At 54.4% G+C, this 27559-nt stretch overlaps 1 protein-coding gene across 50 annotated transcripts in view; it reads left to right on the plus strand.

The window, feature by feature from the left end:
• The window catches only part of CELF4 (CUGBP Elav-like family member 4), a 299708-nt gene that overhangs the window by 167134 nt on the left and 105015 nt on the right, over positions 1–27559 (plus strand). The gene's annotated exons all lie outside the window — the stretch shown is intronic.

The following is a 27559-nucleotide window of genomic DNA, read 5'->3' on the forward strand; positions in this document are numbered from 1 at the left end:
TGACCGTACTTAGCGGAGTGGGGAGTAGACATCTGCTCTCTGCTTTCTGCCGCCTTCCTCCTCCCCCGGGCACCCAGATGTCCGGCCGTAGTGAGCAAATCACAGCCCAACCCCCGTCCTACACACACTTTTAATCAATTTGGTGCTTTCTTGTCAAGAAGACAAGCTAGTTGCTTCCTGAGGATCAGATGGTGATGGATGAAATATAGGGAATAATTAAATTAGCAGTGTAATGGTGGTGCAAACCTCAATTAAAAAAATATTTCCATTGTCATAAAGTCTAGCCATAAATTTTAGGAGCCCTGCATTCCTGTGGCCTGCCATGCTCAGCAGCTAGACCTGCCGCCTGTGACTGTGGGCTCCCAGCAGGGAGCAGGGCTGGGCAGATTGACGGAGGTTTGAAGCCCGCCCCACCCACACCCTCTTCTCTGTCCCTGTCACATCTGGGCATCTGGCTCCAGCCAGGTGTGTCCCCAGTGCTCACTCGTTGACCCCACTCTGCCTCCACATTTATTCTCACTTTATACTGACCATCAGGTATCTGGGAGGCCAGCTCCCACTCTATTTCGTGTGCATAGGATCCCAGGCCTTTCCTTGAGGGGCTGACTCTGTCCCAGGTGGGGGGTGGGGGGTGGGGGGGGCGGTGCGGGGAGCATCAGCAGGAGCCTCAGGAAGTCTATGGAGAAGGGGCCACATGCCTGTGCACGGCAGGCACCCAGGGAATCCCTGTCCACTGATGAACAGAGGTCACTCTCCGGGGCACTGGGGATGGTTTCCTGGACCAGAGGGACCAGGATGGAGAGTACTGAGGTGCTCTGGGCAGAAGCAGAGGGTACGGGCTGGAGGGGTTGGAGAGGGAGAAGGACCCCAGGGGAGGGGGGGAGCCCGCTTGCTTAGGAGGGGCCCTCAGATGTCCTGTGGAGGGCCTGGAAAGGCCCCCACTCCTGCATAGAGGGGATTGGCTGCTCCTCCCTCCCACTAGCTCTCGTGTGGCCTGTTATGCTAATGAATTCCAGCAACAGGCCAGAAAGGATGTAAGTGGGGGGGGGGGGGGGTGCCCAGCCACAGGACCAATGGAGAGGAAACCTGCAGGGTCGCCTCTGGGACCCAGGCACCGCTGGTACATCTGGGGGAGCGAGAGGAGGAAGAGAGGAGCAGAGGGGAGGAGGATGGTGGTAGAGGAAGCAGAGAGGGAGGAGGAGGAGGGAAAAGCGGAGCAGGAAGAGCCAGAGCAGCAGTCAGAGGCCGGTGGGTGGCCCATGCCATGAGGCAGACAGTATTCCCCACCCCCATCTCTGTACACAGCTTCTGGCACCACTAGGATCAAGCCTGACAAATGTGCTAAGGTTAACCTGGACACCCTCATCCCCACCTTCCTTTTTTAAGAAGCCCCCATTCCCACGTCAGACCATCCCTCCCCTTTCTAACATCTGCCCCAAAGAAAGTACCAACTAACTCACCGTAACCCCCAGGGGGTGTTGCATTAAAGTAGAGACAAGGACAGGGAGTAGGGATGCAGAGCATCATCATAGGATGGGGAAGAGGAGGGTCTGGGGAGAGAGGGCTCTGCTCAGCTGTAGGGTCAGTGCCCCTCCCTGCCCAGGGCTCCCTTTGGGGGATTGGGGTGTGGTGGGGGCACAGATCTTTTGGGATGAGAGCTGGAAGGAGCAGAGGGCTGGGATGGAAAGCAGAACATGCTGGTAATCTGCTCAGGATACTGCAAAAATGAGGTCTAGCCCACAAGGAGCTGCCAGGGTACAAGAAGAAACTGGGGCTTCGGTCAGCCCTGGACTTTCCACCAGCCACTTGAGGCCAGAGAAGTCCCCAGTCCAGTGTCCTCAGGTTTCTAGCCAGTCTCTAGATTTGTCCAAAGAGGTTCAGCAGGAGCAGCTGCATTCAGTCCCATGGAGCAGAGACCTGGCTCAGACTTAGGTCTGGCACCAGCGAGGCTGCCGGATCCTGAACCTCCAGAACTGAACGCAAGCATCTGAGTGGCAAGAGGGGACTTGGAGGTTAAGGAAGCCGTTCATTGGCTGTAGTTTTGGGCATCCAGGGCCCAGACCACAGAGGCAGAGGCCAGCCAGAGCCTGGGGAGGAGGTTCTGAGGGCCCCTGCCCCACTGCTGCTCAGTGAGGAGCAGGACCTGGCCCAGATGTGTGAGTTCAGCTTCTCTGAGGGGCTCAGCTAACCCAGACCACCCGGCTGCCAGCAAAGTGGAAATTAGTAGGAGGACAGGAAAGGAAGGGTGGCCTCCAGATTTCTGCTGAAGAATCTTAGGCACAAATAATGCCCAGTACAAGGGACCAGAGGAACTTGTGTTACTGAACCAAAACTTGGGTCCACTCACTCACACGCAGTAAAGCCAATCTACTGACACTGGGTTGTGGCAAAGGAAAGTGCAACGTTTATTGTAAGGCACCAAGCAAGGAGTCCAGGTAGCTAGTGCTCAAAACACCCAAACTCCCCGATGGGTTTCAGCAAAGCATTTTTAAAGGCAAGGTGAGGGAGGGGCGTCCCAGGTTATGTGATCAGCTTGTGAGCAATTCTCTGATTGGTTGATGGTGAGATAACAGGGCAGTGGCAAAGGGCTTAGCATTATCAATCCTTAGACTCCATTAGGTCTGGGGGCTACATGCTCATGGTCATCAAGTAGTTAATTTCTTCCATTTGGTGGGGGTTTTAGCACCTGTGAAACAGCTCAGGAACTGTTCATCAGATACTATTATCTAGATGCTCCGGAGTGGAGCTAAAGCAGAGGATATGGGGGAGGAGTATGCCTGGGGAGGGCCCCATAGTGTCCTGCTCTGTTAGACTTGGAGTCATCTCTCTCCCTGAGCTGCTAGAATCTGTGCTTTGGGCGAGAGCCAAAGCAATATCCGCATATCCCCAAGTGAGGCCCCAAGGGCTGTGAGCCATGGATGCAGCCCTGGGGACCCCATCTCTCTGATGTCACCAGTTAAACTAAGAGCCAAGAAAGCTCCAGAACCAGATGAGAGGCACGTTTTTCATTTTCCTCTGCTGGTGGTTTCTTCTTCAGGTCACTGCAAGAGAGTGCAGACTTATTCCATTGGAGGCAATAAAACCTTTTTATTGCAAAGAGAATTCACAGAACCCAACTCTGTACCCACCCTGAGGAGTGAGAGTAGAGTGAGCGGTGAGTGTGTAGTCAAGGGTTTCTTCGTGAAACCCTAGAAGGGAAACAATTTAGGAAAAAAGAAACTATTTAGGACCATAACAGTTAAAGATTATTGAGAAAGGGACTGAATTGTACCTAGGTGGTTTTTTCTTTGTAGGCTTGTTTTATAAGACTTTCCAATCTCCTGTTTAATGACGCCATGTTCAAGTTAATTTAATTCAATCAAAAGTTCTATTTTGACTTTTTCTAAGGATAATTAGTGGGAAAGCGTGTGTTCTCTCTTGGTTAATGGTGTCCTCATCTACACTGTCTCCAGATCAAGATAGCTCAGTGTCATCTGTGCTGATTCCGCCTCACCCATCCCTTCCTTCTTTGACCATCCAGTCCACCCCCCTTCCCCAGGCTTGCCTCTCTGCATCTCTGCCTCCCCTTGCTCCATCTCTCCATGCAACCCTGCAGCTCCAGCTTGGCTCCCAACCACGGAAGGCCAGCATGCTTAGCTTTCACCCACTCTGCCCCAGAACTGCTTCTCTAGACATAAAAAAATTGCCATTTTCTTGATGCACTCCACGCTGCCCACAGGTAAAGGGAAGGTGTTTAAGGCTCATGGTGGTCCAGCCCAGGAGCTGCTGAAGCCTCTCAGCTCCTGCTCTTCTTCTGGAAACTCTCTCCCTTCAGCCCATCACTTCTCATCCCTCCTGTCATTACCTATGTTTCTTTGCACATTTTGACTTCTCATTCTTGCCGAGAGCCCATCCCTTCCGATGGACACACACATTCCTGGCAAACTCTTGTTTTCTTCTTACTTGCCTCACTCTGATGTTAACCTCCTCTGTGAAGACTTCCCCCTCTTTGAGCTGATTATCCCTTTCTCTAAGCTTCTAGAACCCTTGGTTTATTTCAACACACATCACATGATATTGTCATCCTCTTTATCCACTTGTCAGTCCCACAGCAGACACTCTTTTTGGGGTTGGGGTGGTTATGCCTGGAACATAGAGGCAGGTAAATTAAAATTGTAGAAAAGTAAGAAAGGGAAATACATTAATTCATGGTCTCCAGAAAAAATATGCTCAAAGCATGTACCAAAGGCACATATCACCACCTGGTGGCCATCTTAAGAATTGCAAGTTTAGTTTATTTTGATAAATTAAGTGAAGTAAATCTAAATTTGTGAAGTAACAATAAATATCACACTTGAGCGCTATGAGTTTAGTGTCTGAAAGTAACAGCCTGGTCGTTTCACAGGCTTGAACAAAGGTGAAGGGTGTTAACTGACAAAAATGCTTTGGAAAATTGATAAGTGTATGTTGAACCAGGCCATATGTCTGGTCCCTGCCACATACTGTGGAGGAGAAAGTTCCCCATGTAGCTAGAGAAACAAGATTCACACATGAAACGATCAGAGAAACATTCAAAACTGCTGGTGGGTGGCACAAGGTGACAGCAAAAACCATTCTGGACAGGACGTCGAGAGGGTTTGATAGCACAGGGCAGGGTTTGAAGAATGAATCAAATCAGAACATAGCCAGTCAACAGGAAGATGTTGTAGGTTGGGGGAGTTGGAAGGGAAGGGGCACATCAATTCAGATGGCTACTGGCCTGTCTGACTATCCAAGGATGTGAACCAGCTAAGGTAGGGGGGAGGCCACTGCACCCAGCTCCCACTTTTCTCTTGATATCCCATCACTGCCCAAACCACCATTGCTGAACCCATTACAAGTGATCATTATTTTCTTAACATAAAAGTCTGATAGAGTCTGACAAATATAACTGTATTTACTGGAACAAATGGAGGGAGGGTTTGGGATGGTGGTTGACCGAGCACATCTGAGATGAATGGCTCTGTACTCATGGGTACAGAATGTGGGATAGGAGTCCACTGAGGAAGGCAGAGAGAGGAGGCCACCTCTCTGGGGATGGAGGATGGGCCATGGTCCAGGAAGGTACAGGTAAATCAGGAGGAGCTCCTTAGCCACTCCTCTACTCACAAGATGCCCATTACTGTGAGTGGGACAACAGTAGCCCTGTCCAGCCCGTGTCCTGTGATGTTCCCCACTTATTTCTCTTACTACCTTCACTCTGCTCTGTCAGCACCGGCATCCTCTCTGGGCTAAGGCTTCTGCAGCCTCCCTTTCCTTGCACAAGTCCCAACACGGCCCTGAGGACTTCCAGGCACCAGAAAGGGCAAAAGGCCAGTGTCGCATCCTGCCTTGATCATGGACTGAACTTTCTGAACCGAGGTGCATCCCAGCTCTTCCACTGCAGACCCCTCTTTGTCAGGACGGGCCACAGGCCCCCTACAGGCCCCCCTCCACCCTGCCCCACCTGCTCCCTTCCTCCCCACTCCCCATTCCCGGCCCCACCGGCTCCCTCTCCAGAGCTGAGGCCGGCCTGAAGACAGATATTAATGTGCAAATTAGCACAACCCGACTGGGTCCAGATTGCCACTTAGAATTTGCATATTAATAAATGTTTTTGTGACAGCACTTAGCAGCTCAGGAAGGACAGGGAGTCTCCCCTCCCCCCTCCATAAACGAGATAACCAGACTTGATAAGGCAAACTTGCCCCCTCCCATCCCCCAACCTGCACAACTTCCTCTCATCAATCCTTCTATCATCCGTCTATCTACCTATCTACCTATCTCTCTCACAGGTTGCTCCCCCCCACCGCCCACCCCCATCCCACCCTCCCAACCCCCCACCCCACCCTCCCGCCCTACGCCCAGCATTGAGCCTCTCAGCCCAGTCTCACAATTAGCTGGAAGAGGCAGGAGACCAGCTCAGAACCCCGGAAGAGCTGTGCAGAGCTGGCGGGGAGCAGTCAGCGTGGCCAGTGTGTCTGGAAGGTCTACCAGAGAAGGGGGAGCCATCTGGACCCCCAGACAGGACAGGCATGGTGTCCTGAGGGAGAATTCATTCCTTCTGGAGATCCTGAGGGTCCTGCCTTCCTGACCAGCAAGGAGAGGGACTCAGGGGGCAGCAGGAGCCCTGGCTCTGCGCGGGTCTCAGTCATAACTCACACAAGACCTGGGATCTCTTTGGGCCTCTATTTCCTCTTTTGTAAAATAATAGGTTTCTCCCTGACTCCCCACATCACAGGACTGTCATGGGAATCAAACGAGATAACGGATGTAGACATGCTTTGAAAAGAAAGGAGGGGTTTACAGATGCCACATGACATTTGGCATGGGAGGAAGAAATCCTGGGGCTGTATATTACAGACTTCTGTATTATACATGAACCATCTGGAAATTAAGGATTATGTATAACAGAGTTCTCAGCTGGCTGAGGATTGCCACCTTCAAGCATCAAAACTTTTAAACTTTCATTTTAACTACTTGGAGGGAAATAGTAAAAATGCATTTTAACTCCTTTAATTTAGGAATTAAAACTCATTTTAATTCCTAAAATGCATTCCAGTGCCCTGTTTTCTTATTCAGTATAAGAACATCACCTAAAGTTTTCCTCCTGACTCGAGTTTGTCTTTTGCAGGGTGCTGTTGTCAAAAGTGCCAGAGGAGGTGGGTCGGTCTCTGTGCAGGCAATGGCCGCCCATGTGTTCTGGTGGTTCTTGCTTCTCCCAGTGGTGGTGGCTCTGCTCGGCCTCTTGTTGCCCATCAGCTTTAGTGATGGAAACCAGAATCACTAGGCTTCACTCAGTTATCCAGGAGTATGTGTGCCAGGCTCCGTTCTGGCACGGGAAATAGTAGTGACTCGACCAGGGTGCTCACATTTCCGGGGAGGGGAGTGGGGAGCAGCTTGTCAGCATTGTTTGTAAACTAGCAGTTAATAGCCCTAGAGTAGGTATTCTATGAGCAAAGCACACAAGGGTTTTAATACATGGACCATAAATATTTTACATTTGTCGAATCAATGAAGGGATTAATAAACCTTAGGGGCCTTTATGACCTACTTCCTGCTTCTCTTGTGTTCTGAAGAGTGGAAAGCTTGCTTGCTAGTTGCACTGCGAATGGAAAAGGCATTATACATGCGTGAGTGTGCACATGTGATGTGTGCGTTGTGTGCGCGCACGCGTAAATTCACTGACCTTTGCCCCATTGGAAGGAATAAACAGGACCTCTGGAAGCAGTGAACCTTCTTCTCCCAAGCCCAGGGTACAAGGCAGAGCGGGAGGAGCCCCAGTCTGCAGTTGCCATGCATGAGATGGAGCCTGGTTGGGTTATGGACCGACTGTGGGGGTGGGGAGACCCTGAACCTCCCTGGATCCACGTTTCTCGTTTTCTACAAAGGGCTTCTATCAAGAGAGACAGACAAGAAGAGTGGTTCAGTGTTCGAGAGCCAGAGTGCACCAGCTTGACTGCTGATACCAGCTCTGTGGGCCTGGGCAAGCTGTCTACCCTCTCTGTGTCTTGGCTTTCCCATCTTTGAAATGGGACGGTAACCGTCCTCATCTCATCATTATCAGGCTGTTTTCCGTTAACAGATGCCAAGCACTTTTCAGTGTCGGCACGTAACAAGCTCTAAGTAAATATTTCTGGGTTTTTTTCATTTTAACTTCCTTAGCGGGTCATTTTAAGGACCACAAGATTTAATGTAAAGAGTGGTCTTTCAGTGCTAGTTATTACCCTTGGGCCGCCTCCCAAGCCTGAGACTCCTGCTCCCAGGGCTTGGAGCAGGTAGAGGCCTCCTTTATAAGCCCCTGGGTTGCCTCTTCCCTCCCTGTCCTTGCCCCCACTGGGCCCATCAATAAATATTCAGTCAGTGTTGATGAGTGATAAAGAGCTCAGGCTGAGACTGGGACAGGGCAGGATCTTGCTGTGAATTCTTTAGATGTAAAAAGTGGGTCAAGCCGGAGGGAGGGTTTGGGGACAAACATGAATGTGAGCCTTAATCCAGATGGCAGCTGGGGGTCAGCAAATCAGCCACGAGATATCCTGCAAGCTCAGTTAAGAAAAACTCTAGCATCTGAGTCCTGGCCTGGGAAGTGGGAAGAGATGTGGAGGAATAAATGGTGCCACCCCTGTCATCGGCGAGATCCTATTCAAATGGCAGAGGCAAGGCTTTCCTTTACCTCCTGTTAAAGGAGTGCTAGCGTGATGGATGAGTCAGTCCTGACCTAGGGCACCTGCAAGGCTCCCACCTAAGGGAGCCTGCTTGCCTTCCGGAGCCCCCATATGGTGTGATGATAGCCTTCAGCATTCCGAGAGCTTGGAACCTGGAGCTTGGGGGCCTGAGTTGAGCCCAGACAGAGGGTGAGTTGTCCTTTAAAGCTCCCCTTCTCCAGAAGCCTTACCTGATTTTGTGACATAATCACACAGTAAACTGTCTACAATCTTTACTCCAGCGTGGCCTCCTGAAGACCGGGACTGGACATTGTCCCAGCACCAGTGCAGGGCCCAACATTAAGTACGCCCTCAATACTGGTTGTTGGATGGACGGATGGATGGATGGATGCATGGGTGCACAGATGCATGCATTCATGGATGGATGGATGGATGGATGGATAGAGTAGATAGATGGGTGTTGATGGATGAATGACGGATGGATGCATGCATGGGTGCCTAGATGCATGGATGGATGCATGGATAGATGGATGGATGGATGGATGGTTGGATGGCAGGTGGAGGGGTGCAGGATAGAGTACTTGTAGAATAATGTCAGGAGTAGTAAGGTAGAGAGGAGGATATGGGTGTGGAGGTGGGCAAGGACACTGGGTGATGGCTTGGTGGGAACAGTGGGGAGAGGGAACCTGCATGCAGACCTGAAACCCAAGGCCCAGGAGCAGAGACCTCAGCACCACAAGGGCACTGGGGAAAGCAGAAGTTTCCCCAAAGGGACAGATGCAGTGGGGAGTGGGGAGTGGTGTTTGACAGGATGTGGGAGGGAGGGCAGCTTGTCTGAGAAGGAGATAAGGTCAGAGGAGTTTCTCTCTGCATCCAAAATCACAACAGTTTGGGGAGGGCCCACCTTGTCACCAGTGACTCACCCTTGGGTTCAGAACAAATACAGAACTGGGCAGGAGGGCAGAGGTCACAGCCCCAAGCTGAAAGTAATGTCAAATTCTGGGCTCAGTGGAAAACGTAGACATGAAGTCTGGTCCTGAATCCATGGACATCAGGGACGCATCAACCCTCTGCGTGAGGGTCTAGGGGTGAAGGCCCCAGAACAGAACGGCAGCTTAGCCTCCCTCACTGGGGCTCCTTGAGAGCCTGGCATTGAGTCCACCCCTGCTTCTCTTCAACATCATGTACCACGCACACAAGATGGGGAGAGGAAGGGGAGAGCAGCAGGGGCCGTGGGATCTCTCAAGCACTCTCTTGGGAGAAGCCTTTCCAGCTCTGCTCATCCCAGCCCAGTCAGAAAGTCCTTCCCTGAGTCTCACCTCCATCCCTCTTGGTACACTTGTAAATGAAGAACAAAAGGGAGTCCGTTGGAGGTCCTAAAAGTCGGTTCTCAGAATTTCCTAGAATTTGTCTAGGGCGAGGAGACATTGAAGGACTTTTCTGGCCTCAGTGGGGCCCCAGATCTTGCCGGCTCATTCAGGAGCAAAGGACTGTATTTTTTTTTTTTTTTTTTTCCTCATTGTGATGCCAGAGCTGGCCATTATGGAGGTGATTAAATTTAAAGACACTGCAGTAAGCTCCAACCTACGATAGACAGCCAGCATCATTAACACATAATTGGAAGCTAAGTTTAATGAGGTAAGAGAGGAAAAAATAACCTCCAGTCCGTTTTAGGATGTCCATCGCACCTGCACTTCCGCCGCCCTTCCTCAGCAGCAGTGGCTAACGAAAGTCTGGCCGAGAGGTGTGTCTCCTGGCCAGGACAGGACACCAGGTGATGAAAAGCAGGGTGTCACGATCGGACACAAGGACAGGAAGACCAAGGAGGCTGAGAATGGAGAGCGGGAGGTTAGTTGAGGGGAAGGACAGTGGGAGGACTTTCTGGAGAAGGAGACATGTCAGCCTTGAAGGGTACAAAGGACAAGTTTATACCATGAAATCGGATGCTCAGGAGGTACTGGCTGCCTGGGGCTATCTGGCCTTCCTGGACCCCCATGTTGACGTGGGGGCCATGTACCCCCAGCTTCTCCTTCCCCATCAGGCCTGGGCACCCCCCTACTGTGTCCTTGAAGATCTGCTTTCCCAACATCTGTGGGTTTTCATAAGACTCTAAAAAATAAAAGCAGGGCTTACCCCCGAGTGCTATTTCCCTTTAATTTGGGGTTTATAATATATGTGTGTTTATTTCATGGCAATGAATGCTTCCAAGGGACTTGCTCATCGCAAGCGTTGTCTGATTAATTTCCTCTCGACGTTCCAAGAAGGATGTGGTTATTAATAACAATAATGCTGCCCATCTTACAGCACTCTCTGCTTTTCGGAGCATTTTAAAATCCATTATCCTATTTAATAGAATCGTTGACTCTCAGGGAAATTGTAAAGTCTGGGGGGTTTGTCCTTGGCCACCCCTATGGCCTACCAGTGCCCACCTCCCTCCCTGGGCTCCCCGCTCCCCCGTCTAGCCGCCCCACCCCTGCGGAGCCGCTGTGAGGCCAGACCCAACGTCCTGTGACCCAAGCAAGGGGTGGCCCAGAATGCCTCCCTCTCCTCTGCTCTTCCTCTACCCCCCACCCCTGCCCAGGGGGATGAGTGCTCCTTCCTGGCTGTGGGCAGCCTGAGTCCCAGACCAGCCAGGCACCGTCTCAGATGGGGGTCCCTCCTCTAACCACAGAAGCATTTGGCTTGAATAACTCAAACCATTTCCCCCTGAGCACACCTGTCTTTTCCTGACAGCCCAGACCCGAGACTTGGGTTATCATGCCATTTGTGTACATTCATTCATTTTCTCCATTTCCTCTCATGGCTCTTTTCTCGGTGCCTCCCTCCTCATTTCTAAAGCCTTCAGAAATGACCCTTCAGCTGGCACCTGCCCCGCCCGACCCTGCATCCTGCGTTAGCACGTGAGACGCTCCCAAGAAACCGAAAAACATCCCAGGCCAGGGTCCCACATACAGATTCCAGTTGAGTTAGTCTGGGATGGGTGTTTTTCTTTTTTCTTTTCTTTTCTTGGAGCTCCTCTGGTAGCTCTCAGTGCAACCGGGGCGGGGGCCCACGGAGGTAGTCCTTTGAGCTGTGTAGACCTCAGAGCCTTAAACAGGGTGGGCGGCTCGTGGAGCTGCCAGAGCCTGTCCCCAGTCGGTCCACCGAGGCGCCGTTGGAGGACGGGCACCCATGCCCACCTGGGTCACTAGACACCAGACCTTTGCCCTCCTGCCTGGACCCCTCTGCCTTCCTGCCTCTCAGGAAGCCTCTCGTCCATTCTCCCCCCCAGCCTGGCCCTCCCTACTGCACACCCAGCTGAAAGCCAATACTCAGTATAGAACCCCAGGGGCACCCAAGAGGTAGGGAGGGACCCTCTGCTCTGCTTTCAAATTTCCACGTCCACCCCTACGAACTGAACTCCAGGTTAGGACCCTAGTTCTCGCCAGGCCAGAGGGCAGCTGGGTCTGCCCTCCCCCTGCATCCCCGGAGGTGAGCCAGGCCAGCACTACCACCCGCTTTGTGGTGGCTCCAGGGGCCTGACCCATTTTCAACCAAGGCAAGGCTAGACCCCAAGGCTCCTGTTCTCCGGCCCAGAGCCCCAAATTCCCGGGGATGGTGCATCCTGGCAGGAGAGAAGTGGAGAGGGGCTCTTCTGCAGCCAAGTCTTCCTCGAGGCCTTCCTGGAATTCTTCAGCACCCAGCACTGGACACTTGGAAGCCTTGAAGGCCAGAGGAGGCCTGCGCTTTGGCCGGAGGGATAGGAGAAGGCAGGAGCACACCCGTGCAGGGCAGAGTTGCAGGAGGAGGAGGCATGGGTAGGCATGGGTAGCAAGAGGAGGCATGGGTACAGCGTTTGCAGAGGTGCCCAGGATGGGCTGCAGAGGGGACGCAGCTGGAAAGAGGATAACCAGGTCAGGAAGGGGCTTGGAGCACAGCACAGAGGAAGGAGGGCTGAGCTGATTCCATGGGGGTCAGGGAGCCACAGAAGCTCCTGAGAGGTAGGTGGCCCCAAGAGGGGACATGATCTGGAGCAGTGGGAGGCTGCCAGGTCAGGAAAGGGCTGGACGGGGGTTGTCCTTGCAGGAAGGGGTGAGGGCTGACGGGGAGGGGGGGAGGCGGAGGCAGCCATGGGTGCACTGCAGAGCCCGCTGGACGCTTCAGGGGCCCTCCTCATTAAGAACCCCGTCTCTGCTCCTGACTAACCTGCCCACAAGTCTGGGCTCAGTAAAGGAAATTGATTACTTTCCATTGCAATTAACATCTGGTCCTGGGTCACATCCTTAGGATAATTTGTTACAGGAAAAGCAAAGGAACTAGCTCCCAGGTAATAAAGTTCTTGTGGACCCAGTAAAAGAGACCTTCTCCAGACCATGGGGAGGGGTTGGCCTGGGGCAGGCGGAGCTGGTGACCTGGGAGACTCGGAGGGGGTGGGGAGAGGTCATCAGAAGCAGATGTCTGGGGGTGAAAGAGTACAGGAGCTTGGCTCTGGCCCCAGCTCCAGCCAGGCCGTGGGTGGCAGTCGGTATCGGGTGCTGGTAGGAGCCAGGTCTAGCCTCACGCAGACTTGGGTTTGTGTTCTGCTCCACCACCCAGGGAAGCCACTTCCCTCTCTGTGCCTCAGTTTCCTCTACCTCGTGGGGATGTGAAGGATTAAGTGAGCACTTTGTACAGACAGGGCAGGCGGTCAGTGACAGCTGGTTCTGGTTGGGCAATTCGTGTGTCCACCCCATGTGCCGCCAGCACAGTTCAGTTTGTGGGGGGCACCCCCACAAACAGGGTGTGTCCCTCCCTCCTCGCTGAGGGGACCAGCCCTGAGGGGACCCAGCTGCCTGCCCCAGGACCGGGGACCGGGGACCGGACCCTGCAGCTTCAGGCTTCATCACCATAATACTCCTTCGTTCTTCAACCCCTTCCCTGCCGAGCACTTTCATAAAAACTCCCAAAGTTACGTTTGCAATTCATTTGTTTGCCAGGCGGGCAGATTTATGGCAGGTATCTGTATAAATATTTATACTCTGCGGCAAGGAGGTTTTGGAGGTCACACACACACACACACACAGGTCCTCGGGTGCCCCCTCCTCCCTCTCTGGCCAGCTGCAGCTAGTGGATGAGTGACGGCCACTCTGTGCACACACTCGACCTGAAAACACACGTCCGAGGCTGGCCAGGCGCACACCACAGTTGTGCCCACCTGCACTGCCTCGTCCTGCCGGACTGGCCCTGTGCCACCAGCTCACGACCAGCCGTCAGCTCACTCCATCTCTGTGCCACAAAGGAGGGGCTGCGGCTCGGAGAGACAGGGCTGGACCCAGAGCTCCAGGGCCAGTAAGAAGCAGGGGTGAGGTTTGAGGGCATCACTGGACAAGGATAACATTTCTCTACTCTGTGCCTTCCTCGCATGGGGGGTTACCCTCTGTAGGAAAAGAAACCAGGCAGGAAGGGACACAGTGGCCTTCCTGAGGCTTTTCTATCAGGATTAATTCAAAACAATCCCCCTGAGGCTTTGGGGGCACCTGTGTACACCTGAGGGCAAGACAAGGGAGACCCCAGTTCTGCACACTAGCCTGAGGTGGTCAGCGCTCAGACCTCGGGGCAGGGAGCCCGATGGTGGCCAGAGAGGGTGGAGATCAGAGAGGAGGCCTCCTGCAGGGGAGGGCTAAGATGGGTTAAGATGGTCAATTTTATGTTATGTGCTTCACCACAATTTCTTAATTTTAAAAATAAAATAAAATTCTGCCATTGGGGAACTTAAAACAATAACTTTAAAAAAGAAAGAAAGAAAGAAATTTAGTCTTGTTGAGCCCACAAAAGGCTGGGCTGGGGCTGGGGGGGACGGGTGGCAGTGGAGGCCTGCAGGGAACTTCTGGGCCGGGCTGTGGCTGGGAGCTGCTGTCTTGGCAGTGGGAACGGTTGTCTCTCTAGCATGTAAATTGCTGTCGATTTGGGTAAAATGCACACTCCCAGCCCATCACTCACCTCCCACGCTCTCCTCTCGAATTTTTCATTTGACGAGAGCTGATGTATGGCGGCTCATCACTCCCCAGTATTATTGTTCGATTAAAGCAGGCCTTTAACCCGGCAGCTGTAGATCATCCTCCATCAGGGAGCCCATGGGCAGCTCGCCGGAGGCTACGGTGTTGCGAGGGACCTGCCTACTTGGGCCTCTCATGTCCATCAGCAGCCTGGCAGGGGCACACATGCCTGGACACCCCCAGCCCTCCGCTCCCAGCTGGCACGATGCCCCACCTGGATGGCCTGCCCAGCTCCTCTCCGGCTCGCCGGTGCCCACCCATTCTCACATTTCAGCCTCCTCCGACTGACACCCGCACCCCTTGGAGGCAGGGAGGGGTTGGGACACAGTGGGCTCTGGGGCTGGGCGGCCTTGGGCACGCTACTGACCCTCTCTGTGCCTCAGTTTTCTCATCTGTAAAAAGATGATTCTAAGTGCTGCTCTCACAGGATTGTGGTGAAAATCAAACGAGTAAATACTCGGATCTCCTGATCATCGGTAACTAAACATCACTGTTACAGTAACAACATTCTTTGTTGCAACTAAGTTCCTCCAGGAGCAAAAGGCTCTGCCTCATGGGTGTTTACTTCCCTCACATGGCTCTTCAGTGTCGGGGCCAGGTCCAGGGCTGTTGCAGTCTCCGGTCAGTGGGTGGGTGGAGCGTATGAGGTACGCTGAGGCTCTGCCACCACTTACCAGGTGCGGTCCAATCCGGCCTCAGTCTCTCGGGGCCACCGAGGCATCCCCACCTGTAAAATGGAGTCATCTTTTCCCCTGTCTTCCTGGCTTGTTGTGAGATATAAGGAGACAGTGACACGCCTTAGAGTATCCACTAAAGGGAGAGTAAAGTGTGTCTTGTCGATTGAGTCTCCTTGGTTGAAACCTTCTGATACTCGGGGCTCTTACTTTCGGCCTCAGCACATCCCCCACCCGAGCCCTCAACATACCGCACCAGTTACTTGCCTAAGCAGGACCCTGCCACAGAGAGAACGCTTCTCTTTCTAAGGCTCTACTGTTTATGCTGCTTTTACCAAGCTCCTCTAAGGCTCTACTATTTATGCTGCTTTTACCAAGCTCCAACTGCACACTGGAAAAGAAAGAAGTAAAAGAAACACGTGCTTCCGAGGGTCTGAACAGTGTCTGTCCCCAGGCCAGTCCTGTGACCTCTCTGGCCCCAGAGCCTTGTTCTCTCTGAGCCCCTGAATCGGGTGGATGTCTCAGTCACCCTCGATGCCACCCCCAGGGCCTGGCACTGCTTGAGGACTGCCCCAAGCCCTCCCTGGCTCTGTTCTTATTCCTTCCTGGGCCCGTGAGTGGTCACCCTCACTGGGGGTAGCAGAGGGCCTTGATTGCCCCCTCCCAGCTTCCAAGATCCCAGATCCTGGTAGCAAGACCAGGCCTCTCCTCTCCTGTCCTCTCAATCCAGCAACAAACCAAGCAAACCTGTACTAGGATCCTGGCACTGCTCAAGGAGCTTTTCTGCATGCAGATCATGAGAGGTGTCTAGCTGTTCAGTGTGAGGACTGCATGGGAGGACAGATCTTTCTATCAGGACAAGCGTGGCCACAGACCTCAAGAAAAGGGGATGTTGGATGAGATGTCCACAAAAAGCCCTCCCCAGGAGGGGCCATGCGCATCCGCAGAGGCCAGGGTCCCAGGGCTTCTGGTCAGTTATCAGGCCCCAAAGGACCTGCAGAGCACCCCAGGACGTTGGTATAACTAAGGCCTGGTACCATGAACTTTTCAGCTTTACACTGCCTGTTCCTAGCATGGGCAGTAAATGTTTGTTGACTGAATTCTTGGTTAATGATCTCTGAGAAATCACAGCAAGTGGGAAAGATGCCGAGAGGTGGAGCAAGGCAAATGTAAGTCTGATTTCCACCAAAGAGAAGAGTGGTTCCTCAAGCAACGAACCAGTGTGTACATGTCAGCCCTCAGAAAGATTCTAGAAGAGGTGGCATCTGATAGCTTAGACAAATATGTGGTGGACCTTGGAGCTACCGAAGACCACCCAAGAAGCCAGGCCAGACAATTTGTTTCCTTTGCAGACAAGTCAGTTTGAGTTGGGGGACGCTCAGCCAGTTTTCTCATGAGGAATCTTGTGGGCAATTGACAAAGTATAGTCTGGAATTGGTTGAAGACCTGTTGCTAGGGCATCATGGCAATTAGGAGGGTAACAACCCAGGGAGAGGTCTCCAAGATCAAGCGGCTGCCTCTGGCCTTGGTCTTGCCCTGACCCGCATTGTTATCAATGACTTGACTGCAGATGTGTCGGTCAGACTGACCAAATTTTCAGGTGGCTTAAAACTGAGAGGAAAGGTATTTCCATCAGACGGCAGAATAAGAATGCAAAAATATCTCTGCAGATGAAAGTGATGGGTAGATTCCAACAAAATCAAGTTCAATAGGGAGAAATTCGGGGGCCTTTCACTTGGAGTTGACATTCTAACTGCAGACACACGGAAAGGAGAAAGTGCAGCTTCCAGCAGCTTTGGCAGCTCATTGGGAATCTCCAGTATAACTCGGCTGCCCTGGAACCCGGGTGCACCTGAGACTGTGTTAAGACAAGTGCAGTGTCTGGAAGGAGGAAGTCATGGTCCAACTCTGCTCTGTGCTGTTGAGCCAGGTCTGGGGCCCAGTGAGAGGCTGGTAAACCCTGGGTGTGCTCAGAGGCATGAGGTAAGACATGGAAGAATTTACACGCGTGACACATGACATTGTTTAAGGAACCAGCACTGTTAGGCTGAGGGAGGACCAACTGGGAAAAATGGACATGCAAGGGTAGTTCCACAGAAAAGGTTTTTTCCTGGGGCTCCAAAGGATGAAATTAGGACCACTTATGGAAACTACTGGTAGTCAGATTTTGGGTAAACACTGAAAGCGTGCTGACTTTCTCATTGTTATACAAGGGATGCGTGGCCACTGTGATGGTGAAGTTACTGTACGTAGATGAACTGGACACGTCAGAGTGGGGGTCATTTAATGAGGACTTATGGTCAGGACACGGAGAGGCCAGATGGCCTCAAAGTTCCCTCAGAGTGCATCTGGGTTCCGCAGTTCCTCCTGCGTGTGGAGAAATCCCAGGGGCATCTCCACCCTGCCATACACCTTCTAAGTGTAACTGTTCCAATAACATCCAAGACCAAGGTGGATGGGGCTGGTGGGCAGAGTGGAACCCTCCACCTCTGCTTCAGAGCAGCAGAATGAATCCATTAGCATACAACCCTGGGAAGACAGCCCCACCCTGGACAGCGAGAGGCAGCCATCCTCTCCTGCTTCTCCTTGGGCTCAGGAAAGTGGGGGGGGGGCTGGTCCCTCAGAAGGAGGGATGAAAGGGCTGTATGCCCAGAGAAGCTTTCTAGGATGGCACCTATTGGGCAGGGAGCTGGGAACCTTAGTGGGCCCTCAACTTGTAGGCTTTGGGAGTTAGGGTCTGGGGGTCTCTCTTGTCTGCTCTCTCTCTCCATCCTTGTCTCTCTTGCTTCAGGAAGTAGGTACTGTCTGCTTTGGAAGAACACTGACTGGGGATCGGGCGAGGGTCTGAGGAGAGAGAGCAAAGGCTTTGCACATTCTCACCCAGAGGCAAGGATGAGGGGAGCTGAGGCTTCCTGCAGTTTGCACAGCCCAAGGCCCCAGGGCACAGAGGAGCTGAGCAAAGGTCTCATGCAAGGGACACAGTGCCCTGGTGCATTCCCTCTGTGCAGCGTCTCTCAGAATATGCTGTGGTCTGTGGCGGTTGGGTCCCCAGAGAGTGTAAGGTCATGGCCCGGCCTGGCTGGAGCAGAAGGTATGAACAGGGTTAGAGGAAGCAGTCATTCTGGGATAGTCACTGGGACCGGACCACACAGGACCATGAATACCAGGCTGGAGAATTTAGAGCTAATCCTCTGGCACTGGGGAGCCATAGCCTGTCTTTGAGCAGTTGAGTGGTGGAATCAGGCATAGGTGTGGGGCAACAAGGAGCGAAACTAGGGCAGCGATGGTGAGACTAGAGAGGAAGCGGCAATTCCAGCAAGGAGAGGGAGGGGTCAGGATCCTGCCCTGAGACTTCAGAGAACCCAGGGTAAACACACACTCACACTGTCAGAAGGAGGGGTCACCCCTACATCTCTCTCCCTCTCACATGGAGTCCCCAGAGCCAATCATAGATCCTTCCAGAGGCCCAGAGAGCCAGTCCTCCAGGAGATCAGGGTGAGGAGGCATCTGAGGGTAGGCATGGCCCTTGAGCAATGGCTGGACGAGAGTTTGGGTCCCACCAGACCCTGGGACCCAGCCCAGCCTCCTGTTGTCCCTCATACCCCACGGTGTCCCAGAGAGAGTTACACGTTCACAGATTTGGGTGCTGGGGACCCAGTGGTGGGGGTCTGCAGGCCAGGGCGGAGGCTCAGCATTGGAAAGGGCCTGGGGGGCAGGAACTTGCTCACCCCTGTGGCAGTGTCTTTAAACGAGCCTCCCCCCAGCCTGCCCCCTCTCTCCTTAGCACTGCTGAAACAAGCACCCGGCGCCCAGGAGGCAGATGCCTCTGAGGTTTGCTCGCGCTCCTGTGTGCAGGCCTGTGCGCTGAAGGGACCAGCGTGCCCGCCCACACAGGGGCACCCAGGGGTTCACCCAGGTCCTCGCAGCCCTGCGCCTGCTCGCACACAGATGATGCTCGCCCACCTGCACCACGCAAGGGCCCAGCAGGCAGGCAGGCCTGAGCTCACACGCTGGGGGGCGGGGCACAGCGGCTTGCTCCCTCCATGCCAGGGTGGCCCCAAACCCTGGGGTCAGGCTGGAAAAGTGACTTTGCTGGCTGAAAGTGACGGAGACTGGCCACCTACACGAGAAAGAGGAAGTTTGATGGCAGAAAATTGGATTTGAAATCAAACCAGGCCCCTGGGAAGAGGGCCAGTCCGAGGCCGCAGCAGTCAGGACAAGCAGTGGATGGAGGGGCCAGCCAGGAGCCAGGGTGGGGGAGACAGTGCCCTCCGCAACCCTCCCCGGGGAGCCAGGCCCTGCTGTCTCCCTGTTGGGGGCAAGGATCAAGACCCCAGGGCCAAACAGGCAGAAAGGGCTGAAAAAGACATTTGTGCACCATGAGTACGAGGGCAAAAGGTCAAGAGGAGGGAAACTGGCAGGGAGGCAGAGGAGAGATGGGGTCACATGGTGGTTTCACCTGCATTGCACACAGGGGCGTGGGCATGGGGGAAGGTTGTGTTCTCGCCTAACGGATCGATGAATAATGAATGAAATCAATATCCTGGGACATACTGTATCTAGTGTCACCGCACCCAGGTCACAGATGGAGTCTCTGAGACCCAAATGACCCACAGGCTGTGTTAAGTGGGGGCTGGAACCTGGCTCTGAGAACCCCAGGGCCGGCACCCCTCCCACATCACCCAGCCTGTGTCCCTGGGTTTTAAGTGCTCACCCCACTGGCCCACCTCCTCACCAAGGCCACCCTCCCCTGACCCTGCTGGAAGGCTGGCTGGGTTTGGGGGTGTTAATGCAGCCAAACAATTAACTGGAATTGCACAAAGAGGCAGGGGAACTCTGGGCGATGCCACAGTTGGCGTAGGGAGAGATGGATGAACTTTCCCAGTTCGTGGGCGCCACGGAGCTGACAGTAAATATCAGAGGTAATGATATTGACTTTAAGGTATTATGGCTCCAAATGTCACTTGTGCTCTCGTTCTCTTTCTCTCTCTTAAGGAAAAAAAAAGTCTCCCCGACTTGATTTACATTTTTCCTTCTTCTGCTTCCCAGTTCCTAGAGCAGGGAGGATGGAAACAGTCCAGCACTTTGCCCCTGGTGGGTACCCCACACCAGAGCTCGTTAGGAGAAAGTGGGATGCGGCTCCCGTGTGCCTTTTGTCCCAAGGCTCTCTTCCGGGATAAGGAAGACATCCCCAGAGCATCCTTTCCCTCCCTTGCAGCCTCGCCCCAGCTCAGGAACCCTTTGCAGCCCCCAAGGCTGGGAGAAGCAAGCTCGAGAGGCTGAAAGGCCCAGCCGCCAACTCTTTGCAGTGGCCTCTCTCCCCTCCCCATGTTTGTCTCCAGTCAGGCCCCATCATTCCCGCCCCTTTGAGTGTGTAGCTTCCTTCCTGTCCACCTGCCCCATCTTCTCCATCTCTCAGGTCACACCTCCTCCAGGAAGCCCACCACCACCACTACCTGAGTCTCCTCTTCCTCACTTCCTCCTGCAAACACCCTGTGACAGCGCCTCCTCCAGTGACACTGGCCCCACAGCCTCCCAGGTTTCCTCCCCCAGATCTCATCTCTAAGGCAGCTTAAAGCTTCTGAGAGGCCAGGATCCCAGCTCCTCTATTTCTGGATCCAGCAGAGCTTAGCACTTTCATTTAGTAAATATCTCTTAAATGGGAAACCAGTAAGGAGCCAACCAGAAAAGCTCCACGGGGAATGGGGAGATGAGTGCAAGCAGAAGAAAAGAGGAGGGCAGAGTGAGAGTGGGGCACCAGATCCATCCCAGACAGGGAGGCTCCGGGCGTAGTGGGAAGAGCAGAAGCATGTGAGGTAGGCGGGTCTCGGATTCCAACCCAGGTGTTCTGGGACCCCAAGGACGCTATTTCCTTCTTCAAGCTCAGCCTCCTGGTCTTCCACTGGAAATACTGGTGCCTCCTCTACTGGCTCCATCTCCTTGGGAGCTGAGCTTCAGGTACCTCTGAGCCAGGAGTGGACCAAGCAAGGGCCCCAGACAAGAGTGTAGGGAAGATGGGATGGGGCAGACTGCAGCCACCTCCACATGAGCTACCCACCTCTGAGCCTCAGTTCACTGTTTGCAAAAAAGGGATAGGGACTTATCCTGCGAGACTTGGGTGGGGTTTTGAGCTAGCAGGTGGAAGTCAGAAGCAGAGGGCCTGGGACACAGCAAAGCTGACATCTGGGCACGACTTGGGCATCATTGTGGATGTGCTTAATAACCAGGATAATATAAAGGCTTGGCTAGGTGGTACCCTGCACTATAAGCGGTCTTCTGGGTCCACCCACCGTGGTTCCAGCCAAAGCCCTATTCTGATGAGCACCTCGAGATCTGGTGTGGGGAGAATAGAGACCACCCTCCTCGGCAGGGTCTTCACAGGACTAAGAACTAGCGAACACGGTGACAGCTATTGCCCACCCGAGTCCTCTCCTTCTCAAACATTTCCAGTGACCGGGAGCACATGGCCTTTTCAAGATGTTCTATTCCATGGTCAGACAGTTTTAAGGGTTAGGAAGTTCTACTTCAGGCTGAGCTAAAGCCTGCCTCTCTCTAAATTCCGACTGAAACCCCCTCGTCATGTTCACACAGATGACTGTCAAGAGGGAGCCCTCGTTCCTGATCACGCAGTTGACCACCTGGACCCTCAGTGGGATTTTACTATTGTCCCCGTGAAGCGCCATTTTTCAAGAGTTAATCTGGTGTTCTGCCGTTGACTTACTTTGCAGTGTGTCCTATCCCCCTGCAGGGAAAGTGAAGGGATCCTCTCTCCTCTGCTTGCTCAAGACCCCTCCCCAGTCCTTGGCTGCCAACCTCAGTCAGAGGGTGGGGGACACGCTACCCCTTCTGATGAGGGCTTCTGCCCCCGGTGGGGTGGGAGAGGGGTGGTCAGGAAGGGTTCCGCCCACCCTCTGTGAAGAATTTCACAGAACAAAGGAACCTCCACTGGGCAAGGAGGCTGCTCTGTTTACCCCCTTTCTTCAGTCTCCTCACCCAGAGGGGCCTAGGTTTTAGAGTGGTGCGTTCCTAGAGACACGGTGACAGATGTGGTCCCCACCCTGACAGTCCTCAATATAGACAGATGGGGGACCAAGTGGAGAAGAACAGAGAATGGGGAGGGTGCTGAGCATGAGGCTAGGGGGCCAGCGAGGTGCCCAGCGGTGGGAGGGGGCTGGGCACCATTCAGGGGATGTTCCCAGAGACAGCTTTAGGGCCCAAAGCTCCATTATCTAGAAGCCTCTGTAAGGAACTTGCTTTGAATGACTAAAGATAATCCAGATCACATCCTTCTCCCTATAAGGTGCTTGACAGCTGACAGTTCCCACTTCTACTAGGTTACTCTCTGGTAACACCTGCAGCCCCTCATAAATCTTAATTCCAGGCTCTTGTATGCTAAGAGCTCTTGTATGTTAAGATTCTGCCTAAAGTAAGAGTTATAAAGCTCTAAGAGAAGGCCTGAGAAAATCTACAGAATGAAAAATGTTTGTACTTCTTTTCTTTTTTCATAACCTGTAACTTATTTTCTTTATGTTGATTTTAGATACCTTGGAAAATGTTTCCTCCTTTCCTATTTCTTGTCTGTGTCCTGGTAGGTGATAAATTTCTGTACATGGAAATATTGCCTGGGTAGCAAGTTCCCTTCCTTTGTCGTGAGGCTCCTAATGGCTTTTTCGAGGCACAAAAACAATGCTCAGCATCTCCCAACCTCACCCAGCCCTGCAGCCTCTTCCCACGAGCACATGCACACCCCTCCAAATGCAGGTCCAGGGCCCTCCTTGAAGGCCCCGCAGCACCTGTGCCCAGTGGGCATCTCTGCTCCTGTGGCCTCCAGCCCGCGCTGGAGAGGTGGGATTCCACCTTGTGCAGGGTGTGTGCCTAGATGGACAAAAAGAAAGGACACAGTTTCAGAGAGAATCAGAGGAGAGGATGGGGGAAGAAACCAGCGGAGTCTAGAGGGGACCTACTGTGTGCCAGGCTCTCCATCTCCTGGGGGACCGTACGCAAATATCACCTCCATCGTCCAGACAGGGAGGCTGCCCAGACCGCTCCTGAGCCCCGAGCCAGTGTGTGCACACGCAGAGAGATCTGTCAGAATGAGACAGGAGGGCCTGGGGAGGCAGGCAAACGGAGAGCCAGGAGGTGATGGACAAGAGATGGAGGGGAAAGGCTGCGGGAGACACAGGATGGGGAGCGAGGTTCGGAGAACTCAGGGAGGGCTGACGAGGAAAGCAGGGATGTGCGACCCTCAGATAAGTCCAGGGTGAGTTCACTCCGGGCCGTGGCAGCCCCGCGGTCCTCCCTGTGTCCTGGCAGCAGAGTGCCCAGCAGGGCAGTCTGTACCTGCTCCCTGACCACACCCCTCCTTGCCCTGCCCCTTCCTAAGAGCCCGGAGTCTGGTCGGCCTCAGGTCCTGGGTGAAGGACCCGTGGAATTGCCAATCCCAGCCCAGGTGGGCGGGCGGGGGCGGGGGCGGGGGCTGCCTCTCAGGCTTGGCCTCGACCTTCGGATGCCGTAGGGGAATGGAGCCGCGGCAACCCTGACTTGATTAACATTTAAATGCCATTTGGTGTGAGGAGGAGGAGCGGCAGCAGGGCTGGAACAAACAAACCTCGGAGCTGGAATGCGAGGGGGTGTCTGGCCAAGGAGCCCGCTCCGCGGACTCTGCAGCGAAGACCTTTTCTGGTCCTGGGGCTTACGGTGGCGAGGAGGGCCAGAAGGGGCGTGGCCAGGCCTCCGTCCCCCCTCGGAGCCTCCTGGCTCAGCACTGCCTTAAGCTCTTCGCTCCTTTCACCAGGACTGAGAGACACTGCCCGTCAGGCCCACCTGAAACACCGAATCTTTGCCTTTGCTGTCCTTTGTCAGACCACGAGTCCAGGTGGGAGTCTCACCGCGGGGCTTCTCTGATCCTCTGGCTTCCGCCCCTGCAGCATCAGGGCCTGGCCTGGCCTTTGTGCCCCCGGACGTCGGGGTGCACGCAGTCCACCCTCTGAAGCTCCCCTTGTCCTCCCCTCACCTGTCCTCCCCGGCAGGTGTCTCAGAGGCGAAGGGAAGGAATCCTCCCCGCTCTCCCTGGCCCCCTCCCCAGCCCTCCCTGGCAGGGGCTGCCACTAGAGCAGCTCTAATGGGCCAGGTTGCTCCCCGGCTGGGCATCTCCGAGGGGAGCCTTAACGTCAAGACAGGAGCAAAGTCTTTAAAAGCCACTTAAAATGTCCTTGATGAGCAGGAGTGACCCCTCAGGAAGAAAAAAGACCGGAATAGAGCGCGGAGCTGAGGGGAGTCACAGGGCAAGCCCGCCTCCCCCTCCCCTCCCCCCTTGCCGCGACGGGGTCTACCTGCGGGTGGGGCCCAGCCACCGCTCCAGGCCACACCTCCGAGCCGAGTAGGGGAGCGACTGTAAACTAAGCAGGCTAATTTTGTTAACCCCCAGGGCTTGATTTGCACATCCAGGAGGAGTGCCGTCCTCAGAAGTCATTAACACAAGAGTCTAAATATCTTCGCTAATGGGCGGCCTGTCTTTCCCGTGTTTGCCAGACCTCAGAGATCTGCCTTCGTCTCTGGATAAGCCCGAGCCACTGGGGCAGCTGCAATGGGGTGAGGGGGTCGAGTTCCCCGAAACCCCATTTAGCCATTTCAGGTCTGGTGCATTCCTTAACCCAATAGCCCAAGGCGAGTTCCTGCCCTTTGGGTAGATGAGTTTGCTGAGCCAACTCCAGGGCAGGAATGCAACACTTCCAAAGATCAACGCTCTTGTGGAAACGCAAACGCTCCTGTACAAACGACAGCCATTGTCCTATACGAACGACCTTCTCAAGCTGAATTTTTCAAGGCCTAGTCTGTGCCCAGCATTGCTGGGGGCGCTGTGAGGGCTGCTAATAATAGCTGGAATTGAGTGAGCCCCTGCAATGCGCCAGCCTGCGTGTGCCCTCACGGAGTCTCACCCCGCCACAAGGGAGGCGGCAACATTCTCACCTGCGATGACCCCACGGAGACCCATGGATTGGAGCTGAGAGTCAACTCCAGCCCATCTGGCTGCAAAGCCCAGGCGGTTCCCACGCCCTCCTGCTGGTGCTCCCCCAGAACTTACCCACAGATCTGGCCAGAACCCAGACATCAAGCCAGCAGGGAACCTTCCCTCCTCCGGAAGGACATCGTGGTCATTAAGAGCACGGGCTGGAGCTGGGCTGCCGCCTCCAGACAACCTCCACCCTGACCAGCTGCATATCTTTTGGCAAGTGATTTCACCTGTCTGGGCCTCAGTTTCCTCATCTGTCCAACGGGGATGATATCAGTAGTCCCACCCTTGAGTGGGGCTTAGTACACAGTAAGATCTCACTCACAGTGTTATTAACAAGAGACCACATTGGGGGTTTCTCCACTTGAAGGGCTCCACAGAAGGAAGTCTGGACTCTGCTCAGTGCAGGCTGGTTATTGTGTAGCTGGTGGTGCTGGTGCTGGGGTGAGGTCCCCGGCCCAGCAGTGATGACATGGCGCTAGCCTGGAGCCCTCAGGTCTCTGGTGTCCCTGAGGCTCCATCCCTGGGTCAGATGGTGAGGGCCCGGGTGGCGGTGGCTGGAGAGTGGAGAGGGGGCACTGGGCAGACCTGAGCTAGTGTAGCAGGCGGCTCCAGCCTCAAAGGCAATGACTGATGGCTGCACTGGGGTCCAGACGGCCCAGGGCTGCTTAGCTCCAGGCTCAGAGATGGCCACTGACCAGCCCTTCCCAGGCATCCCTGAGAGCCTCCCACGTGGGCCAAGCCTCCAGTGTACCTGACCTTTATCTTTCTCCTTGAGGTTCACCGTCCCTTCAGTCACTCACAGGTCTTTATTAAGTTTCTATTGTGTGTCAGGCCACAGGGAACAAGTCAGGCACACTGTGTGCACTTCTGGAGCCTGCGGTCTACCAGGCAACCAGGAGCTGACTGGGCACAGCCTACAAGCACGTGGGTCAGCCCTGGAGGGAGGGCCTCGCCCCCACCTCCGCCCTGCACCTGTGTGCTCCAGCCAAGATTCACAGCCAGATGTAAAGTACACCTGGGCTCAGGAGAGCACAGACAAGGATAGTTTTGGGGGGCCGGTCTCCCTGCCAGGCTCCCCTTGTCCTGCCTCTGCCCTCACCAGCCCTGCTCCAGCCGCGTAGCCCACACTTTCACCCTCCTCACCTTTTCCCTTGCTGTTCCCTCACCTGGATGCCCTCGGACCTTCAGCTGCCTGCAGGCCCCAAGCTCAGACCTCAACTCCTCTGGAAACTTCCTCTGACACCTCCACACCCTCGTCTAAGGCTCCCAATGGGCCTTGCACAAACCCCCGTGGGCCCCTTGGGCATTTCAGGCCATAAAGACGTTGGACCACAAAAGCACACGGGTGACCCAGAGAGACCAGTGGCCGGAGCACAGGGCAGGTGGGAGAATGGGTGGGAGAGGGGGGTAGCTGGGCCTGGGGTCCTGCGGGAGGAGCAGCTTGCAGGCTGGCGAGGGGGAAAGAGGAGAGACAGGAGGGCCTGAGAGGAGGCTGCCGTGGTCACTCGAGCGAGCTGTGTGGAAGGGCTGAGCTCGCAGGGCAGAGACGCGTGGTGTGGACACCCACACAGAGAGCCTGGCACGAGCTGGGCCACCGGCCGGTGGAGAGATCTGGATCAGGGTCAGCAAGACCAAGGTCAGAACGTGGCTTAGCTGGAGGCGTGCGTGAGTTGCCCAAGCTCAAGGCCTCCACGCTTCTCTCCTAGAATGATGCCTTTCGGGACCATGGAGAGGATTCGGGTGGAACAGGCATGAAATGCACAGCCATTCCTGGGCCTCAGGGGCCCTCACTGGTGGGGCCCCTCCAGACACTGGGGTTCCCCCGTGTGCCTAGGTCTGGGCTCTGTCTCCTCCACTCCCTTCTCTCTCTGCACCTCTGTCCTTCCCGTGCCTCCTTCCATGTCCATCTCTCTGTTTGAGCCTCTCTCTGGGCCCTTTCTCCACACGCTCCCCGCCACCCCTTTCTCTTTGCTGCCTCCCTACCCTTTTGTCACTCTCCTTTCAATTACCATAACGCAGAACAGAAGAATATTTTATTATTTGGTGTCTTTATTAAATCAGGTTTTCTGTTCCCTGTTTTTCATTTGTAAAGTGGATGAGTGCCACACTATATTTTCCTATTAAAAAGCAAAAACTGAACAGAGTGGCCAGGATGGCCCCAAGGTGGTTTTGCCCACAGGTCTGTGCTCCTCGATAGAAAACAAGAAGGTGAGGGTGTTCTCCTGGGCCACGGGGATGCCGCCTGAATCAGAAAATAAGGAGTCTCAGCACACCCCTGGCAACATTTCCAGAGAGGCCCTGGGACCAAGCCCTGCGCTTAGCTGGGCACCTGTAGCTGAAGGAGACAGAGTGGGTGCACTGAGGGGAAGGCCTGAGCAGGCCCTCTCCCCCCGGAGCCCCAGGCCTGGGCTTCGGCTCATCCTGTAAAGCGCCACCAGCACAAGCTCCCCGCAGGCCACAGGGTGAGGAGTCAGGGATGCAGAAGCCAAAAGGTTCCTGCAGCCTGCAGTCTCAGAACCTGGCTCAAAACAGCCCAGGCGTTTGCTGAGAGAATAGGTGAATTTTTACCTACTCATGGGCACCAGGATGTTTTCCAGTTTACATTGTGTATAGCCACTCATGGGCCCATGGAAGAAACATCCTCATGGAGGTGTCTCGCAGCTCCCCGAGATGAGGATGGAACTGTCCAGGTCC

The sequence above is a fragment of the Balaenoptera acutorostrata genome, chromosome 13 (assembly GCF_949987535.1).
Source record: "Balaenoptera acutorostrata chromosome 13, mBalAcu1.1, whole genome shotgun sequence".
NCBI lineage: Eukaryota > Metazoa > Chordata > Mammalia > Artiodactyla > Balaenopteridae > Balaenoptera > Balaenoptera acutorostrata.